At 46.9% G+C, this 18682-nt stretch overlaps 1 protein-coding gene across 1 annotated transcript in view; it reads left to right on the top strand.

Moving 5' to 3' along the window:
- Positions 1 to 2926: 2926 nt before the first annotated feature.
- The window catches only part of SGCD (sarcoglycan delta), a 498497-nt gene continuing 482741 nt past the window's right edge, over positions 2927 to 18682 (top strand). Inside the window, exon 1 of the mRNA XM_037906780.2 lies at positions 2927 to 3427. The gene's annotated coding sequence lies outside the window, so the exon portion shown is untranslated. The remainder of the gene's footprint in view (positions 3428 to 18682) is intronic.

Here is an 18682-nt window from a genome sequence, read left to right as displayed (position 1 = left end):
CAGCTGCTGTCACTGATCCAGAACTTTAAACAATGTTTATTATGGCTGCATGGCATTTGTGCGGTTATATGGCACAGTTAAAATGTAACTGGAGCTCACACAACTTTTGGGATGGAGGTTAAGTCCCACAGCTCCTCTGGATTAATATTACATTTGGGGGACGTGATTGCTGGATTTGGGAAATGCGTGTCATTTTCATTTTAGCTTGCCTGTTATATTCGTTCATTTTCCCCTTTATTCCTCATTGGAAAAATTGGTGACATTTAAGACCGGTTTTTAACTAAACATGTACAGAGGGTCAGGATTTTTCATCACTCAGGATTGACATTTATTTGTTCTCATTCCATGCAGCAATTGCATTTCTGAATAACTAATCTGAATAAAAAAAAAAAAAAAAAAAAACAACCCAAGCAAGCCAAACTGCTAAATCCAGAGTTTAGTGGCATGATCAGCGAGAGACAGGGACAAGTTATGGAGAGCTAAGAGAGAACTCACAAGCAACTAAGAGGGAAACACTGGAATGCGTTACCTAGGGAGGTGGTAGAATCTCCTTCCTTAGAGGTTTTTAAGGTCAGGCTTGACAAAGCCCTGGCTGGGATGATTTAACTGGGACTTGGTCCTGCTTCGAGCAGGGGGTTGGACTAGATGACCTTCTGAGGTCCCTTCCAACCCTGATATTCTATGATTCTATGAAATCCAAAAACTCCAGGATTACATTCTTTGCTGGCATAACTTCATGGAGGTTAGTGAAAGTATGCCAGCAGAAATATTGGTCCTCTAGTGTTGTGCAGAAATGCTTTTTGTTGTTGTTGCCCTCATAGGGGAGGGAGGAACTAGCAAATATTTATGAAAATGTCAGAATTCTCCAGATTTGCCATGCAGAAATTTCTGTATGTGACACTACCATGAAGCTGAACAAACTTCTGATTAACACAGAACTAGGAGTAGGACAGGGGATTCATGCCTGAATTAACGGTAAAGGACCTTGCCTACATTTCTTGCAAAGCCAGAGCATTCATCGATGCCAACAGGAATGTTGGGTGTGCAAGGAATGAAGGATTTGGGCTCACTATGTAGTGGATTAGAGGCATTACTCAACTAGGGTGAGGGGCAATAAGGCCCGTGACAAAAAGTTACAGGGCAGGTGCCGACAGGACCTGATCAGGGTGGTCCCCAAAATGTCACAAGGCTCCTAAACAATTCCCACCGAAATCAAAGAAAAGACTCCTATTGACTCTAATGGGAGTTGGATCAGCTCCTAACAGCTGTAGTATTTGCATCCAGGGATACCACTAGGCTTCACAGTGTGTGCGTGTATTGGGAAAGGAAAAGAGCAGGATTTAGTTAACCGGGTAGATTTCGCCCTTTAATTTCCCCTCATCCTTTGGTCTCCATTTTGTGACTGAGAGGTCTACTGACCATAAGGGCAGCATTTAAATCAAAATCGAAAACAAAGCTTCCCTAAGAATTCCTGATCAACATTTGAAGGTGCAATTTCTGTGCCCCAAATGGATGTCTCTGTCTCCCAGTTACAGTGGCAGCTGTTTGCTGGATTAAATGGAGAGGTGAAACAATCCCTTTTATTTGTATATCCTTTTTTTGTTGCAAGCTCCCACTCCTCAAAACAAACAAACCTTCCTATCTTGGGGGGAGGGGAAGCATAAAGATGATCTAACAAGTATCATGTCTTCAGCGGAGCATTTTGTTTCTTACATTTTCCCAGTGTAATAACATTTCAATGGCTTCAGCTGGGGGTACTTATCCCCCAGTCTTGCGTAAGCCAAACCTTTCATTGACTTGCACTGGAATGAGGACTCCTGGGTTGTACTGGGGCCTAGGCTTTAGAGTTAATATTTCTCTGAGGAGAAAATGAGAGGAGAGTTTATACTTTGACTGTGGATATAAGATTAAAATCTCTTGGCAAATAAAATAATTCTTTAGTGTGTTTTGCATGGTATTTAAATGTTTGGAGCTAAAGATCAGAGCTAAAGTAATACACTTTTTCTATTGTCTTAGGAAATGCACCAGCTTTTAGCTAGTAGAAAACAAGATTTTGGCATCTAATGGAAAATTGCTGACTTTTCTTTAGGTGGAAATCAATGTTTCCACCTCCCCCCCACCTCCATATTAAAATTGAAAGGCCCATGTTGTCAGCTTTGCTTTTTATCCTGGTACTTACATGGCTAGCACTGTAGTAGCTGAGACTGAGTGCCTCTTAAAAACCATTAGCAATTTGTCTTCCCAACCCTTCAGGCACCTATCCCCCCCTCCCCCATTTTGCAGGAAGGGGGCAGAGGAACAGGATTTCCCCAACATCACCCAGGAAGTCTCTGGCTGAGCTGAGAACAAGTCTCCTGAACCTCCGTCCAGGGCCTCTCCAGCCTCCTTCCTCTTGGGACCTCCCTCTTGAGCGCCTCTGACTAGGAGGGACATTTGAGGCGAGATCCCCTAGGGGGTTCGTAGCGGGGGTCTTCACACCAGAGCGGTATCTATTTGCAAGGGAGAACCAGCCTCCCATCACCTTCTGCAGTCCCCCTGCCTGAAGCCGGCAGCCTGATTCCCAGCCAGGGCCTCGTTGAGTTAAACGCACCTCCCAGGGCCAGATTTGAAAAGAGACCAAGCAACTGAGTCAGGGAGCCCCGCTTTCCCCCTCCGCCTCCGAGGAAGGCTGGTCCCTTCCGCCACCCTTTGGTGCGGGGGGGCGAGGGGGTGGGGAAATGCACCGAGCCCCTTTTTGCAAGAGCCAGGCAGCGGCGGCAGCAACTCGCTCCCGCAGGGCGCAGCGGGGCCAAGCGCCAGCGGCTCCACCCTCTGCTCTGCGAAGAGCTTTGCAAGCCGGGCTTCCTGGAGCTGCAGGGGGAGCATCCTGGCGGTCCCCCCCCCAGTCCAGCTGGCTCACGCGGGCGGGCGGGCACACGCGCACACACACACACACACGCAGCAGGAGCCGGCACGTGGGCGCTGCTGCTGCTTGCAGCCAGCCCAGCGCCTTCCCTCCCAGTGTTTGCCAGGAGCCCGGGCAGCCAGCGCCCCAGGCGGGCAGAGAGCAGCAGCAGCAGCAGCAGGAGGAGGAGGAGGAGGAGGAGGGGGGCGGCCCGGCAGCGAGGGGGGCTCAGCGGCCAGGAGAGAGCGGGAACCCCGGCCCCACCCCATGCGTGCACCCCAGAGCCACCCGCTCGGGCGGAGCCCCGCGCCCCGCCGGCCGGAGCGCGAGTAGGAGCCGGCTGCATGGGCGCCCCGGGGAGGATGCTCGGGCTGTAGGCGCCTGCCCCGGCTCGCGGCTCGGGAGCAGCCCGGTGCTGCCCCCGGCATGATCTGCTGCCGGCGCTGGCTGCGTCTCCCCCGCTCCGTCCCCATGGACTTAGCTGCGGTCGCCGGCCGGAGCGCGTGAGCCTGGGCGTCCCGCCGAGCGGGGCCGGCCCCCGGGGTGAGTACCGCGCGGGGCCCGCGGGCGGCGGGGCGGGCGGCTCCCCGGGCCGGCCCGCCGCCTGGCTCGGGCGCTCCGGGAAGTTTGTGCCCGCCCGGCGTTGGCTTTGCCGCCGCCCCCCCCCCCACCACGGGCGCCCCCCGGCGAGCTGCTGCAGCTCCCACCCCGGGGGGGAGGCTCCGCGCCCGAGGGTGCTGCTCGGAGGGAGGCTCCTGGGCAAAGTCGCTCCCGGCGGGTGGGCTCGGCAGCGGGGCCGCTTCCCCTGGCGCGCCCGCGGAGCAGAGCGGGGTCCCTCCCCGCAGCGCTCAGCCCGGCTTCCCCCGGGGCTGCTGCCTCGCAGGCTTCCCCGGTGCGGGGGCTCTGCCAGTACGGGGCTGGGGCAGTGGCTCTGCCCCGGGGATCTTCCAGCGGGGACACCAGCTGCTCTGGGTCTCTGCCTGGCTTTACAACAGCCGACCCACAAAGCGCTAGCCACGTCGGGACACGCTGAAATTCCGTACAGGCGCTGACTCGTTTATACCGCGCTCTCTGTTATAGGCTGAAATGCAAACACAACCGTGTATTTCATAAAGATGAGAAAGTCCACAACGGTCCAGTCCTAGAGTGGCTGTGGCACTTTTGTACTTTTATGTCGGATTTTGTAAGCAAGTCGTCTTTTAAAGGGGGTGAAACTTGGGGGTGCGCAGGACAAATCAGAGGGGGCCGGTCGCCGGGAAAGGTTGAGAGCCCCCGGTGCAGAGCACAGGGCGTACTCTGCTCCTGATCCCTGGAAACGTGCAGGAGAGAAGTAGACGGCAGAGCGGAACCCATTAAAGGCAGGTCATGCCGGCTGACGATTAAAAGTGTGTGTGTGAGTGTGAGAGAGAGACAGAGAGTTGGCAGCAGGTGATGAGAGTCAGGGCTGGGGCTGAAGTCACTGCCATTGGGAAGACTCTTGTGTCTTGACACACAGCAAGGGACGCCCGGCTCTGGTGATTCCAGCCCCTGCACAGCCCTTGGAAGGATGAAGTAATGGTCCTGGGTGGCTTGGCTGTGACCAACAGGTGGTGTTCTGCCTTCCTGGGCGGGGGGGAAAGGGATCCTGATTGACACCTGCCACTGCTTTTATGTAGTATCTTGAACGGAGAAGGAGATGTAGGCTTTCCCTTCCGATTGGCTTGTGCTAGGCTGTGTGCTGTCCAGATGTCATTGTCCTGAAGCTGTGCTGCGAAACAGCAAACTCCCTGTTGAATCACTTTAATTGTTTTTGCAAGGATGATATGAAGTTCAGGGCTGCTGAGACACCATTTAGATGGAACAATAGAAGATTGCAGATTGGTGTCTTATAAATGTAATGTGTGTTTTCCCCCCCCCCCCCCCCTCCTATCCCCAAAATGTATCCAATAGGTCTAGGGAGAATAATGGACTTTGAATCATGAACCACAGAACTTCAGGAGCTTGTTGGTTACATTGATACGACACTTAATATTTTTTTGGTGACTTTTCTGAAAGTGCAACTGCTATTCTAGCAGATACTCTTGAATCTGTAGCAGTAAGAATGACCACTGAAGTGCCTTTATTTTGAATTTACAAATGAAATTAAGATCTAAAAGGTAAAAAAAGCTCAAATACTATAATCATGTGGCTATGAAGCCCCTCACACCCTTCAGTCAGGTGTCTTCTGTTAAGTCAGCTGTTGAAAACACACCCATTCACATGGGATGGCATCTCAGATTTTTTTCAGGGGCCGGGGGGAAGGGTTCAAATTGAATTGTCCAGATTAAATCAAATGAATTGCTTAGTATTGGGCAAGGTTTGATAAATGAACCACTAAATCAGCACCTACGTGGTGTCTCATTGAAAGCAAAAATGAGCAATTCTGAGCCGTATTTGGGCAGTGTAGGTCAGCCACGAATAGCTTACTGAACTAGATACGCATGCTAGCAGGCATGCTTGTTCTGTGATGTGATATACAGGTAAGCATAGAAATGTGCTCACATGTCCTGCACTAGAGGAGCATGTTCTGTAAAGGACCCTATATATTCAGTTGGTGTAAACTGGTATAGCTCCATTAACTTCAATGGAGCTTCCCTGCTTTACACCAAATGAATATCTGGTCCCATATTTCAAGCCGCCTTGCTTAGAAAGAGCTTTATTTTGAGTGCTAGTAGAGGCAAAATTATACTGACTTCAGAGAGATAAGAGGTGTCATTTTGGCTCAGTAGAATCAAGATTGGGGTCGTAAAGGAGAATCATCTGTCAGAAATACATTATAAAAACAGCTTCATTTCTAAACTCTTTGATTAGAGCAGATCTGTTTGCCATTGGAAAATGGGCTTTGTCTTAAGTTCTTAAAAATTCTCACCGTGGAATATAAAAAGAGTTTGACTTTATTCACACTTGCTATTTGTAGCTTCCAGCAGTTTTTACTGTTCAGTCTTAAGAATCATGGATTTGATAGTATTAATGTATTCCATTTGCAACTGTTATTAATTTCTATGTTGTTTGCAAACACTTCCTTTGTTAAAAAAAATTTGGTTTGGGGGAAAATGTTACCATGACAATTTTCTTGTTTTGCCAACAAAAACTCAGTGTTACAATGTGTAGAGCTGATAAAATGGGGAGAGATTTGTCAAAGGCCCAAAGAGCAGTTAGGTTCCCTGACTTTCAAGGGGAGCGGGACAGCTGATAGATTGGGATGGGCTGGAGAGAGTTAAAAGGCTAACTAACTCAGTGCAAAGGACTCAGGAAGGCAGTGCAAAGGAGTGAGGGGAGGTTGGCTTTTAGAGCCAGAGCCATGAGGGAGCGCTCCCTTCCTTGCCTTAGGAGCTGATGGCTCCTTGTTAGTGGTGGGATGAGGCTACATAATGTATAAAGGCAGTGGAAAAGAACACTGTAAACAAATTGCATGAGGTGTTGTACTAGAAGATGGTCTCCCAGCATTTTGTGGGCTACAGGAGAGGTAGGAGTGAGTCTGCTCTGGTACAGGGATGCAGGCGTGTAACTTCCCTTGGTGATTTAGAAAATCTCAATACATCACAATAGAGCAAGAGATAAATCCTACAAGCTTTCAGGCAATCGGTGTTTTTTTTTGGTTCAGGTGTTTACAGTTAGACAATGTTTGCTTTCCTTATAACATACCTATAGTGCTCTAGTGACCATGGTGTATGTTGATACAATGCACATGCACAGATCCTTTATAAGACAAGTTATAAAGGGGGTGCATTAAAAGTTGCTTGATGGAGAGAGAGAGCGTATTGTACGCAGTGGCGCAGACGGTTGTGCCTGACCCTCGGAAAGAGGAAGGTTCTGTATATGGAGATGCCTTTATATATCTGTAGCATGTGATGGGACCTTGTCGTCTCTTTCTCGTGAGCTGATACATCTCCAAATGTTCTCTGTGCATCAACAAAACCCAATTATAACTAAATAAAAACTCGCCTAATTGCCCTTAAAAATCAGTATAGCACATACTTAACTGAAAGCTTGTTATATGCTGCATAAGGTTATTTTGTTGTTGTCTGTCTTGTCATTCTTCTTTGAAATCGTAATGCATTCTTTTGTTACTTTGAAGTGACTTTAATCCTGATTTATCGATAAATGGTAACTCTATGCTGGGCTAATCTGAGAAGATACTGATATTTAATTGAACTGTTTTGATGACTATGGAAGAAATATATTAGGGACTAATGTGCATTGATAAAACCTCTGGGACACACATCTGGCATTGAAGTTTTTTTAGGGGAAGATTACTTTCCAAGCCATCTACTTCTGCCTTTATTACTCCCGAGGGAATTCTGCGCCAAAGAAATTAAAATTCTGTGCACAATATTTTAAAATTCTGCAAATTTTATTTGTCAATAAATACATGTGGACACTCCAGCATGACAGTGGGGAGCACAGGCCACTGGCTGCATGGAGGTGGGAGATCACCCTGTAGTCCCCCCGTCCCGGGACAGGGACTCTGCAGTGAGGCTGCAACTGACCCTGACACAGCGCAAGTGCTGGGCCTGCCCCAGAAACACCCCAGGGCCCTACCCCTGCATGCCAGGTGCACCAGATACGGGCAGGCAGGCTCAGCCCTGCAGGATACAAATGTGGAGGGGCTCAGTGTGGGGGAATCCAGGGGTGGGGTGAAGGGGTTCTCTGTGGGGCAGTCTGGGTGTGGGTGGCTCAGTGTGGGATCTGGATGCACAGGGGCTTGTTGGGGTGTTCTGGGTGCAGGGGCAGTTGAACTCTGGGGGGGGGTCCAGATGAAGGTGGTTGGGGCTCAGCAGGGGGTCTAGGTATAGGGAGCTTGGCATGAGGGTTCAGGTGTAGCTGGCTGGGGCTCGTTGGGGCGGGGCTCGTCCTGGTGGGGGTTCAGTGGGCTTGCTTAATGGGGGAGCCCCAGCTGCTGCTAACTTGTGGGTGCCGTATGCCGGGCTCCCGATTCCCCTATCCCCTTCTCTTCCTCTCCCGCACTGCTCCATCCTCTCCCCACCGTCCCCTGCCCCTATTCCCCTCCCCCTGCCCTATCCCACTGCATCTTCCCACCACCCCACCCACTTTTCCTCTGCCCCCTCTTGCCCTGCCCCACCACGGGCACTCATTGTTATACAGAAAACAGGATGACTCTCAGCACACAGGATGGTAGCACGACCAGCACTAGGACCCAGGAGGCAGTGTCCAGCTGCAGACTCAGCGAGTTGAGCATCATCCTCCTTCAGCTGGCCAGCTCTGCGCTCACAGAAATGCAGGGTGTGGGAGAGCAGTGGTATGTGATCCTGTGTGCTCCACATGCCTTGCCTCTGTTTCGGGGGTAGTGCTCCCCGCAAACAACGCCCCTGGTCGTCCCCAGGCCGCACCCCCCAGTGTCTTCCCTTTGCTTCCTTTTCATTTTCTGCAGGGAAGCAAAGAAGTATGCGTGGGGACATGAATTCTACGGATGCACAGGGGGTGCAAAATTTCCTCAGGAGTACTTTATTTCATGTGTGGGAAGTTCAGGCCCCTTCATCTGATTTCTTTAAATCCAGTAGATACACTTGAAATGGGAATTATCTTTGCCTAAAAGCTTGTGTGTTACCACCACCATCTGAATTAATTTTTCTTTGACTGCCGGAGGAAGTGCATTTCTGTTTGAGTCCTCTCACGTTGTGGACCATCAGCAACTAGAACCTGAAAGAGCAAGAAGTCCAAGTAGGCCTGAGTTAAGCATTAAGAAATGCTTAATGTGTGATTGTCAAAACAGTAATTGACAGGCTATACTGATGCTTCACTAGAAGGTTCTGACACCATATTGCTTTAGGCATTGTTTGACAAACTTTGATTTACAATATAATTGAAAGTGGTTGAATTTTTGTATTCAGAATGAATACACAGCAACTTTCGGCATTTAACCCCATAACTTTTCAAAACTATATGCAGCTAATAACCTGTCTCCCTGTCACTGATTCTGATGGGACAGGTGGTTCTGAAAATGTCTGCTCTTGTTCGAAAATTTAATGGTAGATGCTTATGCAGTAAAGGCTGTTTTAAGTTTGATATTTTTCACTGTTTTTTAGACAGGACTGTACGTTTTAACTATATGACACTTTATCAGGGATTTAAAATTAATCTGATCTAAAGTTTGCGATTTGCTCAATTTGGGACTAATGCAAAAAATCATGATAATAAATCCCAGGCACTAATAATGGTGGGATGTTTTAGGAACCAGTGGGAATCTCAGCTTCCAAATAGGACGAAGTATTTGGGCAAAAGTTTCTGCCTAGTATAAACTGGTACAACTCTATGCAATGAGGCTGCACCAATTTACACCAGCAAAGAATTTGGTCCTTTGTTTCTCGCTCTGGCAGATCTTAAGGTATGAAACCTTAGTGGGCCTGGGCCAGCCCCTATTAGTAATCAGCTGAAAGAATTCAATTGACTACCCAGGATCAGGCTCAAAATCACTGTTCTGATGTCAGTCTTGACTTTTTCTCTCTTGGTTTCTGATATAATTTCATTGAGTTTTGGGAGAGCTAGCTGGAAACCAATGATTTATATCCTTTGAAAGGTGAGGCTCCTGCTTTTCAGTGAATGTAAAGCATTGAGGGTCATTACCTTTTCCCAAGCACTGATGCTAGACCAGAGAGCAGAATAGCTGATCCCTGAATAATAAGAAAACCTTGGAAAATCTCAGTGACGCATCCCATCTAATCAGCAAATCCTGCGTGACCATTACAAGTTTCCTGTACGTATGTGTATGTTTGTGAATCTCATATTGCAAGTGTCACAGCTGAAGTTACTGCACCTGTATCCTCCCTTCTGTGATCCACTAAAGAAGTTCCCAGTCAGGTCTCAGGTCCTCGCTGTCACCTGTTTCTGGGTAGGGACCCTTGTCCCACTCCCTTCTGACCTGGGGGTTTTAAGGCTACACAGCTCTGTGCCTTACACTATGCTATCCCTTGCAAGCAAGTCTGCCTAAAGGCCAGTGCCTTTGCTTCCTCTCCAAGGGCCACGGACAGTATACTGCCAGCAAGCACATTTCTAAGTAAGCACGTTTATTCTTAAGGCAAGAGCATTACCGAGAAAACATAAAAACAATAAAAGTTCCTACACACAAGTTCCTTACCAGAGGTCACCCATCAGTCTTATGGGGTACTGTTTAGTCAAAATCATTCCGACCCTTAGGCTAGGCCTGAGGGTCGGACCTTGGACAGAAGGTCCGATCTGTTTGCTGGATCCGAAAGCAGGCCATGAGTGGGTTCAAGTTCATCCTCACCAAAAGCCCTTTCATTGTCTCCGAGTCTCAAAACCCAGCTTGAACCTGTATACACGAATCATTCCGGTGGCAGTACCTCTCTAGAGTTGTTTAGTCTCAGTGATTCACCTTAATCACTACCCACAGTTTTTTCATTCCTACAGGAGCTGTAGTAACCCTCACCCATGGAGTAGAACACCACTGTATGTAAACCATTCATAGGTTTAATACAGTATGGTCCCCAAAGATATTCCATGCGACTGCAAGATCTGCCACGGTGAGATCTTGTAGAGCGCAGTGATTCCAGCACATTTATAAAGCGGTGTTATGTGGTGGCATTTTAGAGTATTGGATGAGAAGATGAAAAAGATTGCTTCTGTATTACTCAGCGTACCACTGCCTTTTCAGACACACCTCCTCCAGGCTATGCGATGGTGTTTCAAGGAAGCTTAGAGACAGTGGAAGTGTATCTAAATTTTGTACACTTTGATGCTTCCCTGCTTCCCTTTGATGCAACCTCAAAGCACACTGGCATGGATCATCAACTGAGCACTAACAATAAGCCATGTCAGTTCCGCTAACAACGTGAAGGTTTTGAAATGTGCATCTTTGATGCATTGCATTCATGCTGGTGACTCTCTGTCCCTGGAGGCGATGGGGTGTGTCAGATTGGGCAGTCTAAATGTTTACACAAATATTGAAAATGGGAGCAGTGCAGGGTACAGTGATGAATTCTTAGCCCCTGGTATTGTCAGTCTAGAATAAACTTTAGGATGTGAAATTACAATGTGCTGTTTTGCCAGTCCATTTATGGAGGACACATCATCAACACACTGCATTGTGGTTACTCCTTTGAATATATGACAGTCGGTGTTTTTTAACTGTACTGTTAACACTGTGCTGTGGCGCTAAGTATGCTGGGGATTTGCCTTGATTACGGTCCCTATTGACCAGCAGCCAGGGAAGTTGTTCCGGCACATACACTTACTGTAGACAGGCTAAGCTGCTGTTTGCACCAGTGCAGCTAACCTAGTGATTGGCTGCCGATGGCTGGAATCAGGGCAAAATGACTGGGTAGATAAAGCCTTAGATAAGATAAGGCCTTTCCTGGTGCCAGCCTAGGTAGTAGGGATCCCTCATGGCGGTCCAAGCGAGGTAACTCTGTGCCCACCTGCTTCATGGCAGCTGCATTACTCCTCGTAGCGCTTGTATCACTCAGGTGAGGGAGAGAGGATTGCTTAGTAGACATGGCTGGGCACCAGAGAGCTCCAGCAGCAAGGTCCATGTCACCCAGATTAGCATCATGGTAGGGGCACCCCAAGGCAACCTTTACAGGTCGAATTGTTTCTGTTTTTAAAGCTAGTCTCTAAAGACGTTCTCCTTTATTTCACTTCCTGATCAAAATGCACTGCCTCACTGTGCAGGCTAATGGGCCACTGGGATGGCGGTGCAGAGAGTTGAAACAAAAAAGACTGGTGCCAAATCATAGGTGATATACTTATGTGAAGCACCCACGGGAGCCAACAGAGTGCTGAGTGAATCAGAGCTGCAGGATTCTGCCTTTAGTGACTGAAGCTTCACTGCATACACATGGAATAATCTGTGGTTGTTTTTGTTTTTAAGATTCAGTTGAATTATTTGAAGTACAAAAAATGAGCAGCCTGCATTATTGCACTACAGACCATATCCTTAGCTGGCAAAAATCACTGTAGTTCATTTGATCTCAGTGGATCTGCCAATTCACACCAGGTGAAGATCTGGCCTTGTATGTTTTGGAGAGTCCCTTAATTTTTTTTTTAATTATGGAAGAGTTGACAAAGTACTTGATTACGAGAGTAAAATTTATGCGTGTGCAGTGAGATATGCTTTCTTAGCTCCGCCATATCACTGAATGCAGAAATACGGGAAAAACCGAAGGTTGTGGAATCTCTGTCATTGGAGGTTTTTAAGAACAGGTTAGACAAACGCCTGTCAGGCATGGTGTAGATAATACTACTCCTGTGGGTATTCTGCGCCACTGCACGTGCACAGAATTCATGTCCCCTGCAGATTTCGTTGCTTCCCCGCAGAAAAATGACTTTCTGACAGGGAAGCAAAGGGAAGCTACAAGAGCAGTCACACACCGCTCCCTAGCAGTGCAGGTACATCGTTTCAGGCACCCGGAGCAGCTGGCAGAGCGGTAAATCACCGTGGAGTTGGGGACACCCCACCCTGAACTGGGCTCAGCTGCTAGTCCTGGCTGGGCTGGAAGCAGGAGAGGATGGAACTTCCTCTTCCCCTGCAAGCAGTGGCTGGGTCTGTGTCAGACCCACCCCCAGAAACCTCCTCCAGCTGCAGGGAGCTCAGCATCCTCCCCTGCTTCCTGCCCCCACAGCTCCACAGTTGTGGGGGGGAGGGGTCACTGTACTGGGAGCTGCTCTCCCATCCAGCCAGCCCCCGTGCATCAGGACCTCCCATACCCAGATACCCTTGCCAAGCCTCACCTGGTACATCCAGAACCCTCCTCGCCCTCCATACCCGAACCCCACCGCACTGAACCTCAACCCCTTCATCTAGAACCCACCAGCACCCAGACCCCTTGCCTCTGGACCTCCACCCCTGCATCTAGACCACCCCTCATTGAGCTCCTTGCACTCAAACCCCCACTCTGACGCCAAACCCCCACCCTGAGCCCCCACATCCACACCCCCACACCACTGGCCGCCGACTAGCTGCACCCAGACTCCCACCCCACCAAGCCCCACTCCCCCAGCACACAGACCCCCCTGCTGAGATCTCCACATCCAGACCCCTCTGCTGAGCCCCAACCACCTTCACCTGGAAGCCCCTGCATGGTCCTCACATGCAGGGTTAGAGAGAGGTCTGCGGGCAGGATGATGGTGCTGTCCATGGTAACTGTGAAAGGAGATGTGTGTATGTGTGTGGGGATGCCTTGTGAGAAATATTAAGAGCTCTATTTTATCAGTTGAGCTGATAGCTAGAAATCCACGAGGAGATGTCAGAGAGTGATGATAACCATTTTTAGATGGGGCCAGGGGCAAATTCTTTCCACTCTTTGATCAAAGGTTGTGGATGGATAGTGTAATATTTTATAAATAAATGAAAGTGTACTTTAGGGTTTGATGGGAGAAATTGCAAAGGATGATGGTGAGGGGACTAAAACTCTTCTGGGGGCTCCCCTTTAGGAGAAACTTGCCAGCTTGGCACAATCTAGTGCATTCCGATCTTAGTGCAAACAGTGTGCTCTCTGGAAGCGTCTGGGAGCCAGGGCTAAAGATTGCCACCTTGTCAAGGATGGTTCAGCAGTGGGTATCGTTCCCTAGGGCTTCATAAATACTAATTTGGGCTATAGACACAGTTCCTGTCTCCTACTGTCTTCCACTGTCCATCCCCTTTAAAAAAACAAAACAAAAACAACTGGGATTTGTTCTTAGGTTTGACTTCTGTCTGCAGATAAAACTAGTTCTGTTGCATTGTTAGAAACCAGTCTATATCACTGCTTCTAGCCTGGATGTGCGGCCAGCTCTATCCCAGTGCACAAGCTTCCTATATCACCTTCATATATCAGATGTACTCTGCTAGAAGCAGGCAGTGGGAGCTATCGTATTGAACTGATGCTATTAACGGCGGCAGAAACACCTCTCTCCTGAGGAGGGTTCATCTCTGCTGGATAATGAGCTGTTTTTGTCAGGAATGGAGCTATAGCTGTTGGGATCACAAATGAGGAACCACCATTGGACATTTCCTACAGCCTTGCTGACACTTGGCAAAGAGCTAATTAAATGAGAGCTGTTTTTTTTTTCTTTTCTTTTTTTTGAGCCACTGGATTGCTGCTTGCCTCACTTCCTGATAAAAGCATTTCACACGGTTTGTCCCACTCCAGTAACTTTTTGAAGTCTATCAAATCTGTGCATAGCAACAGTCCAGGATTTTTATTCCAGCTTTTAAGATTCAGTGTGGTCTGCTATAAATGTAAGATCTAAAGAATGGCTTTGCTGACCGAAGCTCTCTCTGCATCTGAGACTATTCCAGGTGTGTCTGACAAATCATCGGCAATGGGTATAGCTGTAAGGCTGGGTATGGAAGGCTTGACTTGAGTTTTGAAAATCATGTGGAACAGAGATTTTCACTTTTTCTAGTCTTTGAATTGCCTAAGCTGTCAGACTCTTTGTACATGCTAAGTGAGAGGCTTCTGGTGCAAAAGGTTAGCATGCATGTCTACACACCTCTTCAGATCTACTTTTTGGGTTTAAGGGGGATGTAAGTGTAAGATAGATCTTGTGCTATCAAGGCTGAATTTCACTCTTCTTACTATTCTTAGGACCATGTAAAAATTTAACCATGATTTTAGTTATCCAGTGCCATCCAGATTCCCAGAACCCTAGCTTCTAAACTATTTTGCTGCTTATATTTTGTTTCCCCAAATCTAGATTCTGAAGTCCGACTAATACAATGTTTAACTGGACCATACTTTCCACCACATGTCATTGAGACCGTGCATGTGTTGCTGATCTTCTATAGTATGGCTTGATGCTCTGATTGCAAAATGGTCCTGAATAGCTTGATTGTTTTTCAGTTTCATTCGTAGAGAGCCCGTGCTAGCATTTTGTATAAAATCATTAGCTATATTGCTGTTTTGAGGCAGGCACTAGGAAATCTACTATTTGCCCTCTGTTCCTGTTTAATAGGGTATGTTACAGCAGCTTTGCCTTGCATGAAACAAAAATGTGATTAATGTGGTGGTGGTGGGGGGGAGGATGATCAAACAGCAGTGTGATGCTTTGATGATAAATTGATTGTTTTAGTCTATTATTTTATATGTTGCCAGAAATAGATACTTGAGAGGACATAGGAGACTTGAACCAGGTATTCAGGAGCTGGATTTGAACCAGCCAATAGTGAAGGGGCTGATTCTGCAGTGATTGATGTCAGTGGAAATGTTGGAGCAGAATCAGGCTTGGAGTCGTTAACTACTAAGAGATGATCATTTCGGAAAGTGTGAATACAAGACTTTTCTGCATCGGCTTGGTTGTCTAAGAAACAAATCTGTCATTTGATTTTTTTTTCTCTGTTTAAATCTTCATTGAGAGAGCTTTTTGACTGATTCATCTGCCAAAATGGGTCTGGTTTTTATTAATGAGAAGCATAGCCCAGATCACTTGTGTAGGCTGGAGCCCAGCATGCTGTTATACGCTTTAATTTCACACACAGAAAAATCACTTTGAGGTTTAGTCTTTCATTTAGTGTTACAGATAACAAGCTTTCCAAGTCTGTTGGGGGAGGGTTGGGGGGAAATGTGTGCATCCACAGTAAAAGTATTGAAAACTAAGGTAATGATGTCATCTTAGATGGATACATTTTTGGAAGGCCTTTTGTGGAAGTTAGCAGAGTTTAGAGATGAGTGTGTTGAAGCATTATTACCAATTACACTTCCTTGTTTCATTGTAATGCTCTTACTTCTGACAAGGGATTTTAAAAAAATCCATTTTGTATTAATATATTAAAATATTCTAAGGTAAACATGTGGAGAATGTTACAGGCTGTTAGTTGTTTGAGTTGGAAACAACAGAATACCTTAATCCAAACCCATCATGGTATGTATTCTTGACTGCAGTATATACTAAAGATTTACATCTTGTTGTCTGAGTAAGAACTCAGCAAAGGAAGGCTGTGTGTTTAGGTTTCATGCCCAGAGAGCAATAACACAGGTATGAAGTCTGATGAGATTTTTTTTTTTTAGGCTAAAAGGACAAATTCCTCCAGAAGGTCCTTTCTCAGATGTTGAAATAGGTTATTGGTCTTCCTGGGTCATATTGTGAGAGAGAATTGTGTGGGATCATCTCTTATAGAAGCTTTTGACTTGCCATGATGCTAGCCTCATCATAAGTTCTTATCTTCACGATCGTCTTTGTATTCTCTTGCTAATGGTGAAATAGATAGACAAATAATATTTCTTTGTATTGTGATAGTCCCCAGAGATCCCAGTTGTGGAGTAGGGTCCCCTTGTGCAAGGCATACAACAAAACAGATGTTGATTAGTAGTGAGGGTAATACCAGTCAAATGTCGCCCTTTAACGAGGGTAGGTTTTTTTTATCCTTTGGGGCCATAAACCTTCCCTGCAATTAATTCTTCCAGCTTGGGGTGCAATTCTGGGAGGGCATGACAGGCTGGGGGTGTAGTTGCTTGGGGGTGCATTTGGGGGACGGAGGTGATAGCTTGGGGGTGTGAAGCTGGTGGATGGGTGCAGAGTTCCTTGAAGTTGTCAGATTAATCTATTGATTTCTTCCCGTCCTTCGATTGGGTTATCTGATCTCCGTAAACAGCCTGGAGTGGATTTTGGGATTGGCTTTTGGTGGCTGGAAGAAGGATTGTGTTCCCCCTGCCCATTACTCCAGAGATACGCTGACAGTGAGGTTGTATGGAGCGGAGGGTAGATGAGTCCTGTGGGGTGTTGATTACATACATGCTGGCTGTGTCTCTTCCGCCTTCGATGCCTCTCTGCTCTCAGCCACAGGCCATTCTGTCTCTCTGGCTGGCACCTTTGATCCAGCACCAGCTTCCTCTCTCACGGTGGCAGCTTCAGCTCTTCAGAAAAGCAAATCCCTGCTCTCTGCAGTACCCTGGGCCTAGCTCTTTTGAACATGGGCATTTGTGGGGACCCAGATACTAAATGGCTGGTTTGTGGAAAGCACGGATTTACGTGAGATGTTCATGTAAGTATCAGGCATACGCTGTTGGCCTGTACGTTTCTCAACTAACACTGTTTCTTAAATTGGTGAGGAAGATGGTGGTGAAAATTGAATGATATTTTACTTACCCATAATCCCTCCCCCCCCCCCGGACAAACTGAGGCAAATAGATTTTGCGAGACGGAAGTGCATCAAATTCTAAAACTAGCACATCCACAGGGTATTCTACTAACATCTCTGTCTATCCCATCTCTTTTCCTAAGGAGCCTTTACTTTGGTATCTAAGTGACAGCATATTAAAGATAGATTCTGTGCCTGAGTTTATTGGTAGCCATGCATATTCTATTTTAAAAACCTTCATCTGCTTTGTATAAAGTATGGGCTTAAATACGAAACCGAGACCACTGTTTGCGGAGTGCCAGCATCCTTGGCAATGTCCTTTTAATTGACTGCAGTGTGAAGCTGTATGTGTTCAGTCAAATACCTGGAAAAAGGATCCTGGGTAGAAGCATTGTAAAGAACAATAGCGTTTTTTATGTGATTTAGTGAATTAAGAGTTTCTGAGTAGGAGGACTGTTCTCAATATTGGAATGTACAGTAAGGGCATTTGTCATTCCTTTATGCTTGAGTTTGTTCATAGGGAAGAAGACGCCTTTACAGAAGCCAAAGATATTCATCAGCTAAATAATGTCAGATTTTTTGGCTGAACCTTACATCTTTAGCATACCTCGGCAGCAGAGTATGCAAGACCCTCTGAAAGTTGTAGGGGAAAAGGAGCTTGCAATGGTAGGACCAGTAACGTGGCCAAAGGAGGAACCTGCTATTGGAAATGTAGTGGAGGAAATGCCTTCAGTGACTGCCTCTGGACTCCTGAGCCACTTGCATTGCCAAGTGCAGGACAGTAAAGTCTCTGGCTGGGGGAGAGTCTCTGCTTGTATTGAGTGTTCAGAATTCCTGTCATCTGGGTCTCTTGCATCTCCAGACCCTAGTTGTTCTATGTGAGAGCATTCTTACAGAGATGGGAGACTGTGATCTGGACCTCTGCTGTATCCTACTCGCTGGAAATATCTACCAGCTGCAGTCCTCACTTGCAGCTTCTGCAAGGAAGTGATCTGGCCTGTGTTATGCAGAGGTCAGACCAGATGATCACAATGGTCTGGTCTTGGAATCTATGAATCTATAAAGCTTCTGGAGGTGGAGCGAGAGTGCTTGTGTCCCTCACAGTTTCTGTCCCTTCGTAACTGTGTGTGTGCGTGAGAGAGAGTATTATAAATGTAAGTTTGTCTGTGTCATTTTAACCCTTCCTGTCTTTTCCCTATATATCAAAACTGCCTCTGGTGGCTCCCAGGGCACTGCTGTACAAAATTCTGAATGCCCAAAAAGTTTAAAATCGGAGGGTTTCAAGTTAGATGTGGATTTTGTGAACTATTCAGGGAAACGTAGCCTGAGGCCCTTAAAATATTGCAAAAAATAAAACTCTGGAGACTCGAGAATTGTGAGGAGTGAGGTGGTGAATATTTACACACCCACGCTTCCATCGTTTTTACGCCCATCCCCTAAATGAGAAACATTTTGTCCCCTAGAGTCCGCATTTCTTTGGCGTGCGGAGCAGATAGTCTGCTCTCCCCTCCCCCTGCATCAAGTCAGCCTCAGAATGCATGGTAGAACCATCCTGATATGACAGGAAGATGCAGTAGATGACCTAGTAGGACTTTTCCATTTCTAACTTTTATGAAGTGACTTCAGAGGAGTTCTAGTCTATTCCATCATTAGAAACCTCATGCACTATTTCCCATTCTGTTACCCTGATAAGACCAAAGGTTATTTTTTTATTATGAATTCTTTGATTCCATGCCAGCTAGAAA

This window comes from Chelonia mydas, chromosome 8, assembly GCF_015237465.2.
Source record: "Chelonia mydas isolate rCheMyd1 chromosome 8, rCheMyd1.pri.v2, whole genome shotgun sequence".
NCBI classification, from domain to species: Eukaryota; Metazoa; Chordata; order Testudines; family Cheloniidae; genus Chelonia; species Chelonia mydas.
The sequence above is the reverse complement of the archived record's forward strand: the minus strand, read 5'-3'. Positions and strand labels throughout refer to the sequence as shown.